The sequence below is a fragment of the Gossypium hirsutum genome, chromosome D12 (assembly GCF_007990345.1).
Source record: "Gossypium hirsutum isolate 1008001.06 chromosome D12, Gossypium_hirsutum_v2.1, whole genome shotgun sequence".
Taxonomy (NCBI): domain Eukaryota; kingdom Viridiplantae; phylum Streptophyta; class Magnoliopsida; order Malvales; family Malvaceae; genus Gossypium; species Gossypium hirsutum.
In genome coordinates this window covers 63,029,627-63,044,785 of record NC_053448.1, presented here as the reverse complement: position 1 = coordinate 63,044,785, position 15,159 = coordinate 63,029,627, and the positions used below count along the sequence as shown (strand labels likewise).

Genomic DNA, 15,159 nt, shown 5'->3' with positions numbered 1-15,159 from the left:
AAATTGTAAATACAGTTTTGATAGTTAACTCTGTCAAACTTATTAATAAGAAAATTTTACGTTAATTAATGTACATGCAACGTAATATCAATTTAAACAATTTAGATAAATGTCAAATTTATAAATGAACTTTGGTCTAATGTGCAACTTGATATGTAACTTTGACTTGGTGTAATTATACACATGAAATTCTAACGGTGGTTTACATATATATGAAACATTGATTTTGATTTAATTTTACACATTTAAATAAACAAATACATACAATTATTTTCATATTGGATTAATATAATTATTTATATATGCAATATATCAACATAAAATGGTGTTAATTCGATAATATTGTTAGTGATTTATGAAAATTTAATCAAATTAAAATTCTGTGTATAAAATCGCACAAAGCCAAAATTCATGTATAATATTATACATTGCATCAAAGTTTATATATAATTTTGATATTTATCCCAATAATAAACTATACCGTACACATTGATTTTTTTTTCTTCTTTCATAATACTAAGAAAATAGTAAATTAAAGGTTAAATAAGCATGTATAAATAAGCTTAGAAAAACATATTATTAAAAAAACTCTACAATGCATATAGAATCGCTCATCATTGTTCGGTCATTATAGTTAGGGGTGTAAATGTGATACTGGTACTTGTAAATTATTTGAGTTCTGTAACACCCCTTAACCCCGAATCATCGCCAGAATAGGGTTACGAGGCATTACCGAACATATCAAACAACCTACGAATAATTCATAAATAAATTGACATTCATAGTATAATTGAATAACTAAGTCCTTATAATGAACTCTCGAAGTCTAAAACATGTATTAAAAGTGAAATGGACTACTAACATTTTTAACCATTTATATTCAAAACGTAATAACATTTATATACATCCTATGTACATGCCACATTACCAAAAGAAAATATACATCACCAAAAGTTTGCTGAAGTCGAGTCTGGCTTTAGATGCTGGTTCAGTACTTGACTTCTACAATCTGCGCACGGAAACAACCGTACGCTGAGTATGAATATACTCAATGGTATCACTATAATTCAATTCATATTTAAATACATTAAATCACACACACGTACTTTTACATTACAATTATCATCACTTAATGAGCAAATCAATCTTTTATATTATCATTTGATTATATATATATCATTCTTATTTCTTTATTTCAATTCTCACCTTTCACATATGTCATATCATTCAAATTTAGTTTTATCAGTAAATTTATTTCATTTGCCCCTATTAACTTGACTCGGACTCAGCGGATACACGGATTCCAACCAACACACCAGTACTACACATTATACCTTAACGATACACAGCACCTAAACAGTAATCAGTAACGGCAACAGTAATAGTAACAGTATTCAACATACAAAGTGTTGAATCTATAACAGTAACGGTAACAGTATCCGACACACAAAGTGTCGAATCGGTAACAGTAACAGTAGTCGACATATAAATGCCTGATCAGTAAGCCGACAAAAATTCGTACTATTCCATATCCTATGGCATGCCAACTATATCAGACTAGCCCGACTAGTTAATAGGGTATTTAATTCACTTTTCAATACAATTTCCATCTTAGTTCAGTATCAATTATAATTCCTTATTTCAATCAGTTTCACAGTATTGCAGTAATTCATTACTTCAGTAATTTCACATTCAATGCAGTACACATAACAATATTCAGTACCTTCACAATTCAATTCAGTACTCAAAAACAATATTCAGTATTCCATAATTCAGTTTAGTATCAGTCTCACTTTCAATAACCAATCATAAATTTTCATTTTACTAAACACTTACCTTAAAATACTTATCACACATACTTAGTAAATTAAACACATAATAATGATAAAGTTTGAATTGTAGTGATACGAACCAGAATTCTCATCGGATTTAATCCTCAACGATCTTTTCTTTTCCTTTTTGGGCCGATGCTTCAAGCTCGATATTAGCTACGAACAATTAAAATAATTTCACAATCATTAGCACAACACAATTTAATTGCTGAAATTTTTATCTAACTTTTACTTTAATTCAAATTTGAATACTATGTAAACCTATATATTTTTCTTTCTCAATTCATACCCTTTTTCTACTCAATTTCTTGCCAAACTCACATTTAACTATCTAATTTTTATCATATTTTCATAATTTCGAATTTATTTCAATTTAATCCCTAAAACTCAAAACTGATAGCTTAGTTTACAATTCAATCCTTTATTCAATTCCAATCAAAATTTCTATAAAGTAAACCCTCAATTCCATCATTTTTTTTCAACATAAACCCTACTAAAAATCTATTAACTTTCAAAATTTCAACTTAAATCCAAGATTATTTCACTCTAGGATTCCAAAAACATCAAATTTATAAGAAAAGGACTTGATTAAACTTAGCAATTAAATTTCAAGCTTTAAAACCCTAATTTTCCCTTTCTTCTTTCTTTCCTTTTTCTTCCCCTGTTTTCGTTTCGTTCTCTGCTTCTTTTCTATTCTTCTTTTGTTTCTTTTTCTTTTATTTATTTACTTACTTACTTTACTTTATTCCTTTTATTTTAACTAATAATAATAATAATAATAATAATATATTATATAAAAAAATCTTTTACTTATTATTTAAGCATATGTTTATTTTTATTACAAATATACTTATATAATTATTACTATTACACTTTTCTTTAATCTTTACCATACATTTGTCATCTATTTAGTTTATTTAATATTATATCCATTAATAATTAATATCTAATATGAAACCATAAAATAATGGTATACATTATAATTTAATATAATAAAACAATAAAAATCTTAAATTTTTATCATCAATTGTTGCCTCATTTATCCAATTAGCATAATTGCCAATTTAGTCCTTTTTACTTTTTCTTTTAATCTATAATTCATATTTTACCCTTTACTCTATTTAATCCTTTTTCCTAATTATTCTTACTTAGACTAAATTCACTAAATAAAAAAAATCTAATTAAATACACTATCAGACTCATAATTTTAATTACTCCTAATAATTATTTACTAACTCGGTTTACTAAGACGGAGGCCCAATAACACACTTTTTCGGTGCCCACGAAATTTGGGTCGTTACAAGTTCGACTCGAAAATATTTCGAACTTAACTCAGTAATTATCAAGCCGAGCTCAAGCAGCTTGAGCTTAATTTAAGCTTAGTAATACTTGATTTAAACTGTAACACCCCTCACCCAATCCCGAGGAAGAGCTGCTACACTGAAACACTAAACTCGCCATTTAAACATATTCTTATTTCATTATAATAGAAGTAATTTATAGTACAAAACATTATTATTCATGCATAATTCATATTTTTTTTACTAATAAACCTAAGTACATGTCAAACTAAAGTCCAATAAATATATATATACCAAAATGATTGAGGAGTGATGTGGTCCAAAGTGAAGTAGCAATCTTCGATTCTTTTCAAAACTTATCTATCACCTACGTGTTTAAAACAAATGCATTAAGCTACGTGAATAGTTCAGTTAACTGAGTTCAATCTTACCATTTATATATATAAATTTAATAATTTTTTAATAACATTTATTCACGTAATTTCTTTCACTAATATACTTAAACTTTTAATTCTTTTTCCAAACATAAAATCATTTAAATTAACTTTATAACTTATGGTCTTAATTTCAACATATATTACCACTAATTAACTTTTGCATTCACATATTTTTAACACTTAATTCACATGTTCACTTTTATCTTTATTTTCACATATTATTACACGTACACATCGACTTTTACATATTACTTTTGCAATCATTAGTGAGTCTCAGAGGAGTTTCAATAATTTCAATACATTGCTAAGCTTAAAGTCAAAACAAACTCCTAGCCTTTAACGGAAATCAAATAACAAAACTCCATTAAACACATTTCATATCCCATTTATCCCCTCCAAATCCTTACAACACCAGCCCGTTTCCCATCCGAACCCCCAACCTCTCTCAACTCCAAAATCATTTCATTATCACATATCATATATGCTTTGAGTTCACTAAGGCATTTATTTACTTAATACTTTATTTTTTCATTTTAAATCACATAAACATATACATAATAATTTCATTTCACACATTCACTTTCATATAACATACACATATATCACTTTGTATCACATTACTTATTCACTTGGAATTTCATATCCACATGCACTACCTCCTCTCTTTGTACATTAATTCATCACATGAATACTTTAGATTTTAATTCACTTTCATATAACACTTTTCTTAATTATTTATTTCACTATTTTAGCACACATAATACTTTTTTTGAGCATTTTACAGTATAATCTCTAAATTCATGAAAATTCAGCATTTACTTTTATAAACACGCCAATATCACTTTTCATTTCATTTAAACCTTTAATCACAATGTTTATTTCACATATCAAATCTTATACTGTTTACAATTTAGTTATTTCTATAATAATTTTACTATATTACATCTATTCACTTATCAATTTATGACAAATAAATAAATAAATAAATAAATAATTTTTTTCACCCTCTATAATTTAATCCTGAGTTTCGTAAAATTTACTAATCACTAAATTATCACTTTTATCATTTTTTACAATACTAACATACCTTTCACGGCTAAATTCAATAATATTAATCACATCTTATTTAATTATTTCATATTAAAATTAAAATTAAAATTAAAATAAACCAAACTTAAATTCTTTTCCCCAAAACATCACTTTTTTTTTCTCTTCTCTTCCTTTAGCATTCTCATCATTATCTTACACTTTCATTCCAACTTTCTTTACTTCATCTTTCTAACTAGGGGTGAGCAAAACTCAATTCGACTCGAAAAAATCGAAAAAAAATTCGAATTTCGAGTTAAACGAATCAAGTTATTTGAGTTAATCGAATGATCAACTCGAATTTTTTTTTCGAATTTCGAGTTCGAATCGAGTTGAGTTTTCAAATTCGAATAACTCGAATAATTCGAATAATTCGAATATCAAACTATAATATTTTACATTTTTACCCCAAACTCCAAAACCTTTTTACTTTTCCCTCAAAACTTTTACTCCTTCCCACTTCCCCCCCAAAACTTTTACTCCCCTCCCCTCCCCTCCCCAAGCCCCCAATCTACCCAAAATCTATTTCCCACCAAAATTTTACTCTCCCATTTATTTTTTCTCAAAATTTTACACTCAAAAACCCTCAAAACCTTTTATTTTCCCCCAAAATTTTTACTCCCTCCCACTTTTCCCTTAAAACTTTTATTCCCTTCCCATCCCACCTCCCATCTATCCCAAACCCTCCCCCCTCTAATTTTTTTTAATATTTTCCCTCCAAAATTTTACTCCCCCTATTTACTTTCTCTCAAACTTTTATTCTCCAAAACTTTTTATTTTTCCCCTAAACTTTTACTTCTCACCCTTTACTCTCAAATAAAAAATCAAAATTATCCAAAAAAAATCACTAAACATAAATAGTAATAATTTTATTTATATCTACTATTTTTATTATTAAATTAAATTTCACATTTTATATTATTTATATTATTGAATTGTTTAGTCATATTGAATATTTATATTAAAATTGAATTATTAATTATGCCATAAAATAATCGTGTTAAAATTTTATATTGGTATCAATTTCACATTTTATTTTTAAAATAACTTTTATTAAAAAAATCATATTTTTACATTTAATATATTTTTTAATTCTAAAATACATAGTGACAAGAATCTGAAGATAATTGAAACAACTAAGCAAGCAAAGAAGCTAGCCAGTATATAAAAAATTAATAAATAAATTATGAAGTGATAAAAGTTAATAAAAAATTTGATTAAGGTGGACAAATTTTATTACGATGGGTGACAATGGTTACAATGACCCAAAATTATTTTTTAAAATTTAACTCGAACAAATATATTCGATTCAATTCGAATTCCATCTCACTCGACTTGATTCGAGAAAACTTCAAATAAAGTTAGGATGATAAAATGAGATTCGAAAACTCGATTAACTCGAAAATTTTCGATTCGATTCGATCGAATGCTCACCCCTATTTCTAACATATTTTCAAACAAATTTTAAATGTTAAACATATTTCACGATTCCAATCGATATAAATGTTGGAATTTTTATTTTATTTTTTATGTTTTTATAAGAAAATAGGTAATAAATATGTTTTTATTATTAAAAATAAATTTTATTTACCAAACATGTTTTTAATTTTCAAAAAAAGAAAGGAAGAAAACATTTCCAAAAACCAAACCCAACCTACCATCTTTCAAATTATTACCATCATACCATCCTTTCCGAATCAATATTCAAATTGCAATTTATTTTTATTATATACAAGAAATACATGTCAGCTTAAAAGTCTAATGCGGTTGTCCATATAAATAACCATTCGGACAAAAAGAAGAAGGGATAATTAATATATCATCAGTCAAAAATAAAAAAAAATTCGGTAACATATTTTATTAATCTGTTTTTAAACTTTAAATAAATTTAAAAAATTGATTCAAAATTTTATTTCTATAAAAACATTAAACGTGACATTGATAAAAGAATGGAGACGTAGGGAAGATGTTACCGAATGAAAATTAGCTACGAATAGAGTAATGAACCAAAGAGGGGACCAAAGGGGTCTGTAGGATTTATATTCTGCCAAAATAACATCAACATCTGCTCACTAAACAATATAATTATTCTATTCACATTTAATTAAATAAAAAAAATTCAAAAAGCCAATTTATATATATAATTTTTAGGGTAAACTACACCCAAGGCCATTGAATGATTAACATGTTTATGTTTTGGTCACTCAACTTCAAAAATTACAAAATTGTCATTAAATTATTCGAAAGTTTTCATTTAAGTCATTGAATTATTAAAATCATTGTTGTATGGTATTCTCTGCTTACATCAATCGAAAGTATCCTTCCTCTTTTCTTCTACAATTTAATTTTTTTTTCATGAAACAGCTTTGAACATCAATCGATGAGTATTGATCCAATGTATCAATCATTGAATCGTTATTTGGAACTCACTAACTAGACTTTAAAAAAAAAACAACAACAACCCAATGAGTTAAAGAAATATTTTAAATAATTTAGCTACTTAAATAAAAAACTTTCAAATAATTCAGTAATTAATTTGTAATTTTTTAAAATTAAATGATTAAATCATAAACTTATTAATTATATAACATCATTTTAGACTTATTTGCAGAGTTTTTTTTTTACTTGGCCAATAGTGTATTATCCTTGGAATATATATTGTAGTATTAAAATCGTGTAATTAAAGATACTGTCCACCGAACCTAGAGATTCGTTTTCGTTACAAATTGCAAGGCGTAGACAGAGAATGGGTGCATGCCGCCGAAGTCATCGTTGGAGGGTACGTATGTATCTATCGCGCATGCCATGCGCCTTTAAACTATATCCACCCACCAACTCATTAGACCACAGTTTGTGACTTGCTATCAATTTAATATTGAAATTTATTGGCCTTTTTTAGCTTAAATTATGTTCATGCTTTGACTTTCTCCACCAATGACTTCCAAACAAATATTAACAATATACTTGTACGACATTGTTACCTTATGAATCAATGAAATTTCACAAATTATTATATACACAGATCCATCTTGTTATAGATTTCCCTCATTTAATTAAAATTATACGTACAGCCTACTCCTTTATTATTACTATTTTTAAATTTTACAATTACAAGGGATGTTGTCAGAATTGTTGATTAAGGGATGAGATATTTATATAAAATATATATGGTGTGGATCGGATTTATTTTCAACAATACATTTTTCTTATCATTAAAATTTAGGAAAAATAAATTAGATTAAACGTTGAATTTGTCTTAGATATTATAATTATTTAAGTTTATTTTTGTCTAATTAATATTTAGATATTGTAATTATTAAACTTTATTTTTACCAATTTAATATTTAGATACTACTTTGTATTAGTTGATCAAATTAAACTAATCATTAAAATTATAAATTCTATAAAAGAATTCAAATTTAAAAAAAAACTTTGGAGGGAGACACAAATTTGTACACTAATTATAATATCACAATAATTTTTTTAAAACTTAGAGGGGCTTAAAATAAATTTTACAAAATTTAAGGGGGTCGAGGCCCCTGCCAACTCTCTAAATTCACCTCTAATAATTGCAATAGAGATTTACTTGCACTAGACATTTGTAAACTATGACTCTCATTCTAAATTAGTATTGATGTTCAATCAAGTTCTTTCGTTATTAAAATGTTAAATTTAATTGTTAAATGACACGCCAAATCTTATGTAACTGAGTTTAAAATGAATAAATAGGACGTTATCGCATCACTTTTAAAAGTAAAAGTTTAAAATGAATCAATAGAATAGTTAAAATAATGATTTTAGTAACGGAATAACTTAACTGATATAATAACATTTTTAGTTTAGGAATGCAATTAGAATGTTTCAAAGTTTAGGTACCAATTTAGAATGAGAATCATAGATTGGAGATGTTTGGTGCAATTAACCCAATGTATAAGTACAAATACATATATGAGTAACTATTAATGTAGAACCAAACCATTTAACATAAATAACCTACAAAAGTTCAAACTATAAACTAATTAATTAGACTAAAACTCATACCATCTCACGATGAATACACATAATAATCTCGAAATCAAATACTTAAAACCTAGCTGAGCCAATTTCTCATTAGAACATTCTTTGGACGTTGGAAATATGTGGTGGTAAGCAACTAATTTAGTCCATTAACGTTATATTTTACACACGAAATCTTTCACATGCATGAAGAATGGATATTATATAATATATATTCATTTAATGGAGACTGGATGGATATGCATGAGATAGGATCGGATCGGATCAGACAATCTAGGATTATGTTCATTTTCATAGGACTCTTTGTTTTATTTTATCCACGTTGTTTTCACACTAAAACCCTCACCAACTTTTGCAACTGTTCCAAGCTGTGATTTGGGATTTGCCTGATGAAAAAAGCAACTATACATAACCTTCTTTTTTATTTTTAGTTTCTTATATCCCCCATGAAATGATGGTCCCCACGTCCCACTTGATCAAAGGAACCTCGACTGCATCATTGCCTTCCATGTGGGTTTTCAAATATAGCATATACATAAAAGATCAATGATAAGACTCTTATTGTCCCTTCCCTCTATAACCCTAAGCTAGGCCCTAACTGAACCAGATTGACTACACACTTTACGAGGTCTACTTGACCACAATCAACTACGTTCCATCATTACCTTCATGCTGAGGACCACACCAGATTCTCTCATGAATGTCATGCCACTGCCCATCCCCCCACATCAAAGTTGCTTGATTCTTTCTTCTCCATTTCTATATATTTTGTACATATATATAATATGGCCCCCAAAGCTCAAAAACCATTTGGTTTCAATTTAAAATTTGAAGGTTTATCACTCTTTTTTTTTTTTCATACATAAGGGTGAGCAAAACTCAATTCGATTCGAAAAAATCGAAAAAAAATTTAAATTTCGAGTTAAACGAATCAAGTTATTCGAGTTAATCGAGTTATTCGAATCAACTCGAATTTTTTTTCGAATTTCGAGTTCGAATCGAGTTGAGTTTTCGAATTCGAATAACTCGACTAATTCGAATAATTCGAATATCAAACTATAATATTTTACATTTTTACCCCAAACTCCCAACCCTTTTTACTTTTCCCTCAAAACTTTTACTCCTTCCCACTTTTCCCCCAAAACTTTTACTTCCCTCCCCTCCCAACCCCCCAATCTACCCAAAATCCATTTCCCACCAAAATTTTACTCTCTCATTTATTTTTTTCTCAAAATTTTACTCCCAAAACCCCTCAAAACCTTTTATTTTCCCCCAAAATTTTTACTCCCTTCCACTTTTCCCCTAAAACTTTTATTCCCTTCCCATCTCACCTCCCATCTATCCCAAACCCTCCCCCCTCTAATTTTTTTAATATTTTCCCTCCAAAATTTTACTCCCCCTATTTACTTTCCCTCAAACTTTTATTCCCCAAAACTTTTTATTTTCCCCTAAACTTTTACTTCTCACCCTTTACTCTCAAATAAAAAATCAAAATTATCCAAAAAATCACTAAACATAAATAGTAATAATTTTATTTATATCTACTATTTATATTATTAAATTAAATTTCACATTTTATATTATTTATATTATTGAATTGTTTAGTCATATTGAATATTTATATTAAAATTAAATTATTAATTATACCATAAAATATTCGTGTTAAAATTTTATATTGGTATCAATTTCACATTTTATTTTTAAAATAACTTTTATTAAAAAATTATATTTTTACATTTAATATATTTTTTAATTCTAAAATACACAGTGACAAGAATCTGAAGATAATTGAAACAACTAAGCAAGCAAAGAAGCTAACTAATATATAAAAAATTAATAAATAAATTATGAAGTGATGAAAGTTAATAAAAATTTTGATTAAGGTGGACAAGTTTTATTACGATGGGTGACAATGGTTACAATGACCCAAAATTATTTTTTAAAATTTAACTCGAACAAATATATTCGGTTCGATTCGATTCGAATATCATCTCACTCGACTCGATTCGAGAAAACTTCAAATAAAGTTAGGATGATAAAATGAGATTCGAAAATTCGATTAACTCGAAAATTTTCGATTCGATCGAATGCTCACCCTATATGTCGTACGCATGCTTTTGGACAATGGACAATGTTGGATCAATTGAGTCCCTCATTTTTGTTTTTTCTTGGGCGGGGCTGTTCAACTTTGATGCTGGAGAAAGATATAAGATGATAATGTTGTTGTCTTTTGTAATAGCTAGGGTGTACGTGTAATGATGTTGTTTACTGAGAAATATAATTTAATAGCTATTCAATAAGTGTTTATTTTTTTTTCCAAAAGGTAAAGGAGAGAGATGCATAAAGAAAAGAAGCCCTTCAGATAAAAAAAGAATATTAATAATAATAAGAGAACTTTTTGAAATTAAATGAGAGCTCGAGGGGTGAATTTTAATGGCTTTTTCCTCAACTTTAGGCTGATCTTTAAAAAGAAAATAAAAGCAAAACAAGAACTGATTCAAGATGTGGTGTGGCGGTACCGTGAAGCTGAAGCTGAGGCTGAAGCTCAAACTCCATTTTTATTTCTTTCACCTTTCTCTTTTTGGCATTTAGTTTACTTTGATCAAAATCGGGAATCATTTTGAACCAAAAGTATGTTAATTTCAATTCATGAATAAAACCCCATTGATTGTATGATTTGTTATTATTGAATTAAATGTGCCAATATACATATAAACTTGAAATGCTTAATTTTAGTTTAAAGTTTATGACATGAAAATCTTTTTTTTAGTTACAAATGTGCTATAAAAATTATATATATTTATTCTTAATTTAAACACCAAAGCAACAAAATGGCTTTTTTTCAACTTTTAGTTTGAAGATTAAAGGCTGAAAACATAAAAAAAAAGTACGTGTTTTTGCACTATATGCAAGCATGCATATTCAACTTTGAAATATTGTATTTCACATGAAATAAATAAATAGATACAAATGCTTGTCGTTTTTTTTCGTAATATTCCCCCCATCGTTTTGTTTTGGTAAACCGGGAAAAATTAGACAATGACCCATACATGCATAGTTACTCTTTATTCCAAATGTTTTTTTCCTACAAAAGAAGCAGCTAATTACAACGTCTTCATCCATGTTTAAAGCTACCAATTGAGATCGAGACTTTGTTTTTTGGGTCACCATCAGGCAACAAATTAAGACAACTCAGACCTATGACATACAAAATCTGGAAGGTCCACTATCATTTCCTTCCCTTCCCACATTTATATATTTAATACATATTCGAATATAAATTCGAGATGGGATTGTGGCCAAATGATTTCTTAATTTTAGCATATTTGACCCAAATTTTTAAGAATTCAACACCAAGCATTATGAAATTAGCTAGTTAATGAGTTAACAAATGATTGGTTACTGCGCCCTTGGGATATATCATTGGGAGATCATTGTTTTCCTGAACCAAGAAAAAAGAGGAAAAGGTTTGAAGGCTAAAGGGAAATTAATCATGAATTTTACTGAACTGAGTTCAAGGAACTGTGTAGGTTTAGGGGCGGAACGTGGGGCATAGAGAGCACTTATGCACCTGACAGTTTGTACTTTTGGGCCCTCATGTTCTGCCCGAGAGTGTGATCCTCAAGCTAGTTAGATGCTCCAAATCAATAAGTGTATTACATTTTAAAGAAGAAAAATGGGATTTCAACTGGAAGGGATAGTTACAAAATTTAAAAAGAAAAATTAATTTTCATAAACGATATAAAAAATACTGGATGCTTAAAGAATCTAATGACTCATTTTGTAGCTAGCAATCAAGTGTTGTAGCTTTGCCTGCCAGCTTGCCTGGTAGAATTTTCATTTCAGCTGAGTATATGGGGAAAAGTATTCATTCTATCTGTCTATATTTCATCTCTTATTTCAGAGATTGGTGACTGAAATGATACAATTTATATTTGCCAAAATTGAAGCAATCATTTGAGATCACTCAACCCCCCCCCCCCAAAAAAATCATGCATTAGGCTTATTGTATTTTAAACATTTATTCAGACTACATATCTAAACATTAATCCAACCTCGGGTTATTATTGTAGTAATTGGCTGAAGTGGAGCAAGGGAGATGGATGGATAGCAAAATCCACTAGGGACTAAATTGTAATAAAATAATAAATTTAAGCCATTAGAGGGGAAGCACGTGACAATGTGGGGACGAGCAGCAGTGGAATTGATTCTTTGCTTGTAGGAGGAGAGTGAAGGGGGGGCCCACTCGATATTGGGCCCCTCATGTGGAGTGCTCTTTCGGTATGCCCTTCCCCCTTCTTTATTGAAAAACCCACTAATAAAAAATTAATTAATATTAATATTATTCTCTTACAAAGCCTGGGTTCTAAATTAAGACATAACTTAGTGTGACGCCCACTGCCGATATTTCTGACGTGCTCTAAACCCTGTATTTACACGGCTCAGGTTGTCCCAACAAGACGACCCTGGTGACATCACAACCCTTCGTTTGCCTGAGTATTAGTCAAGGATCAGTGGACCCTATGTCCTCCGATTTGGATGGCACCGTGGGTCCATCAAATATTTTGTTTCAGCTCACCGACGACTACCATTTTATAAACAATCTTCTTCACCCTATAATCTCCTATCATCATCATCCCTTAGTTCAAAATCTATAAGATAAAATTAATATACGAATACAACACACACAAAAAATACTCTCCTATATACTCTACAGTGTACTGGATACAGTATTCGTGCCTTTTTGTTCCTTTATATTCACAGCCTCCCTCCCCCTTTCCCTGACAAACCATTCCCTTCATTCACTCTCTGTCTCTCTCTTACATTTTCTGTAATAGAGCTCTTTTGGTGCCTTTGTTATATCTGGTTTCGCGCTGTTGTTGGGTTAGTGTTTTACAATTGATGGGTCTTACTTCATTGCGTGTTTGCATGGATTCATCTGATTGGCTTCAGGTATGCATATGTTGATGAGCATCAATCCATGTTTATGAAGCAATGTTAGTTATAAGGTTCTTGATTATGTATAGTTATAAAGCTGCAACAAAGAATGTATATAGTTAGGTGATTATGTGTGAAAAGGATAAAAGAAATATATATTTCTATCTAGTCATAAATGCATTATCTGACGAAAAAAAAAAGACAAAAGAATGTGCACAGTGTTTGACATTATGTCTTAGAGTATACCGTTTTTGAATTTCTCTGACACTGTTTTTTGAACTTATTAAATGTTTATAGGGGACGATGCACGAGGAGTCTGAAATGGATTCATCGTCATTATCAGGGGATATGCTGACATGTTCAAGGCCTTTGGTTGAAAGGAGGTTAAGACCTCAACATGAACAAGCTCTCAAATGTCCTAGGTGTGAGTCCACACACACAAAGTTTTGTTACTACAACAATTACAGCTTGTCTCAGCCAAGGTACTTCTGTAAGACTTGTAGGAGGTATTGGACCAAAGGGGGGACATTAAGGAACATTCCTGTTGGTGGGGGATGTAGGAAGAACAAGAAAGTTGTTTCTAAAAAACCAAATACCGACCAATCATCCAATTCCAACAACAATGTTGTTGGATCGTCTAATGCTCATCATCACAACCCTACTCACCTTCACCTATCATTCCCTGAAATGCACCTTAATAACATGCTTGCTACTCATCACGCTGCTGATGGTAACTTCATAGGCGGTAATAAATACAATTCTCTGCTTGGGAACCCAATGCCGATTGATTTCATGGAGAGTAAGCTGGAAGCCATAGTTGGGAGCTCGAGGAACTATGATTTTTTGGGGAATGGTAATGAAATGGGACTGGTTGAAGGAGTTGGGGATATGGGGATAGCACCCAATCTCCATGGTCTCTGCTCACCATATGGAATGTCAACCATTGATGGCACTGGGGGTGGTTTCATGATGCTACCTTATGATACAAATGAAGACCAACAACATGCAATCGATGTAAAACCAAACAACAAGCTCTTGTCTCTTGAATGGAAAGACCAAGGTTATCCTGATGCTGGAAAAGACAGTTACGGATACATGAATAGCCTGGGATCATGGCCTGGTGTAATGAATATTATGGACCCTCCACAACAAATCCATTAGTGATCTCAAACCAATCTCTGTAACCAATTACTGAGGCAGCTCGATGGATCGGCACGTCGTTTAAAATGCCTTTGATTGAAAGAAAGGTCTTTAATTTAATTTCTATTAAATATTTGTTTTTTTTTTGGGGTGGGGGGTTAGTGGGCTGGCCTTTCAAATTTATAAAGTTTTAACATAAGGAGAATATGTGCTGTGAATGAGAATGTAATTTTATTGAGTTCCTTAAATGGCTACCTAGTGTTTTTTTGTCATTGGTGTCTTAGGCTAAAGACATTCAATGCTAGCTTTAGGATTTTGTTGTTATATCGAGGAAGATCTATAGATTGTTTTTTTTCCCCTTTTTGTTTTATGTGTGATGATCAAGAATGAAAGAATGGGATTCGACAT

The 15,159-nt window shown here is 29.7% G+C and overlaps 1 pseudogene; it reads left to right on the top strand.

The window, feature by feature from the left end:
* The first annotated feature begins 13,354 nt into the window (after positions 1-13,354).
* LOC107939286 (dof zinc finger protein DOF5.6-like) lies at positions 13,355-15,158 on the top strand (annotated as a pseudogene).
* The last annotated feature ends 1 nt before the right edge of the window (position 15,159 follows it).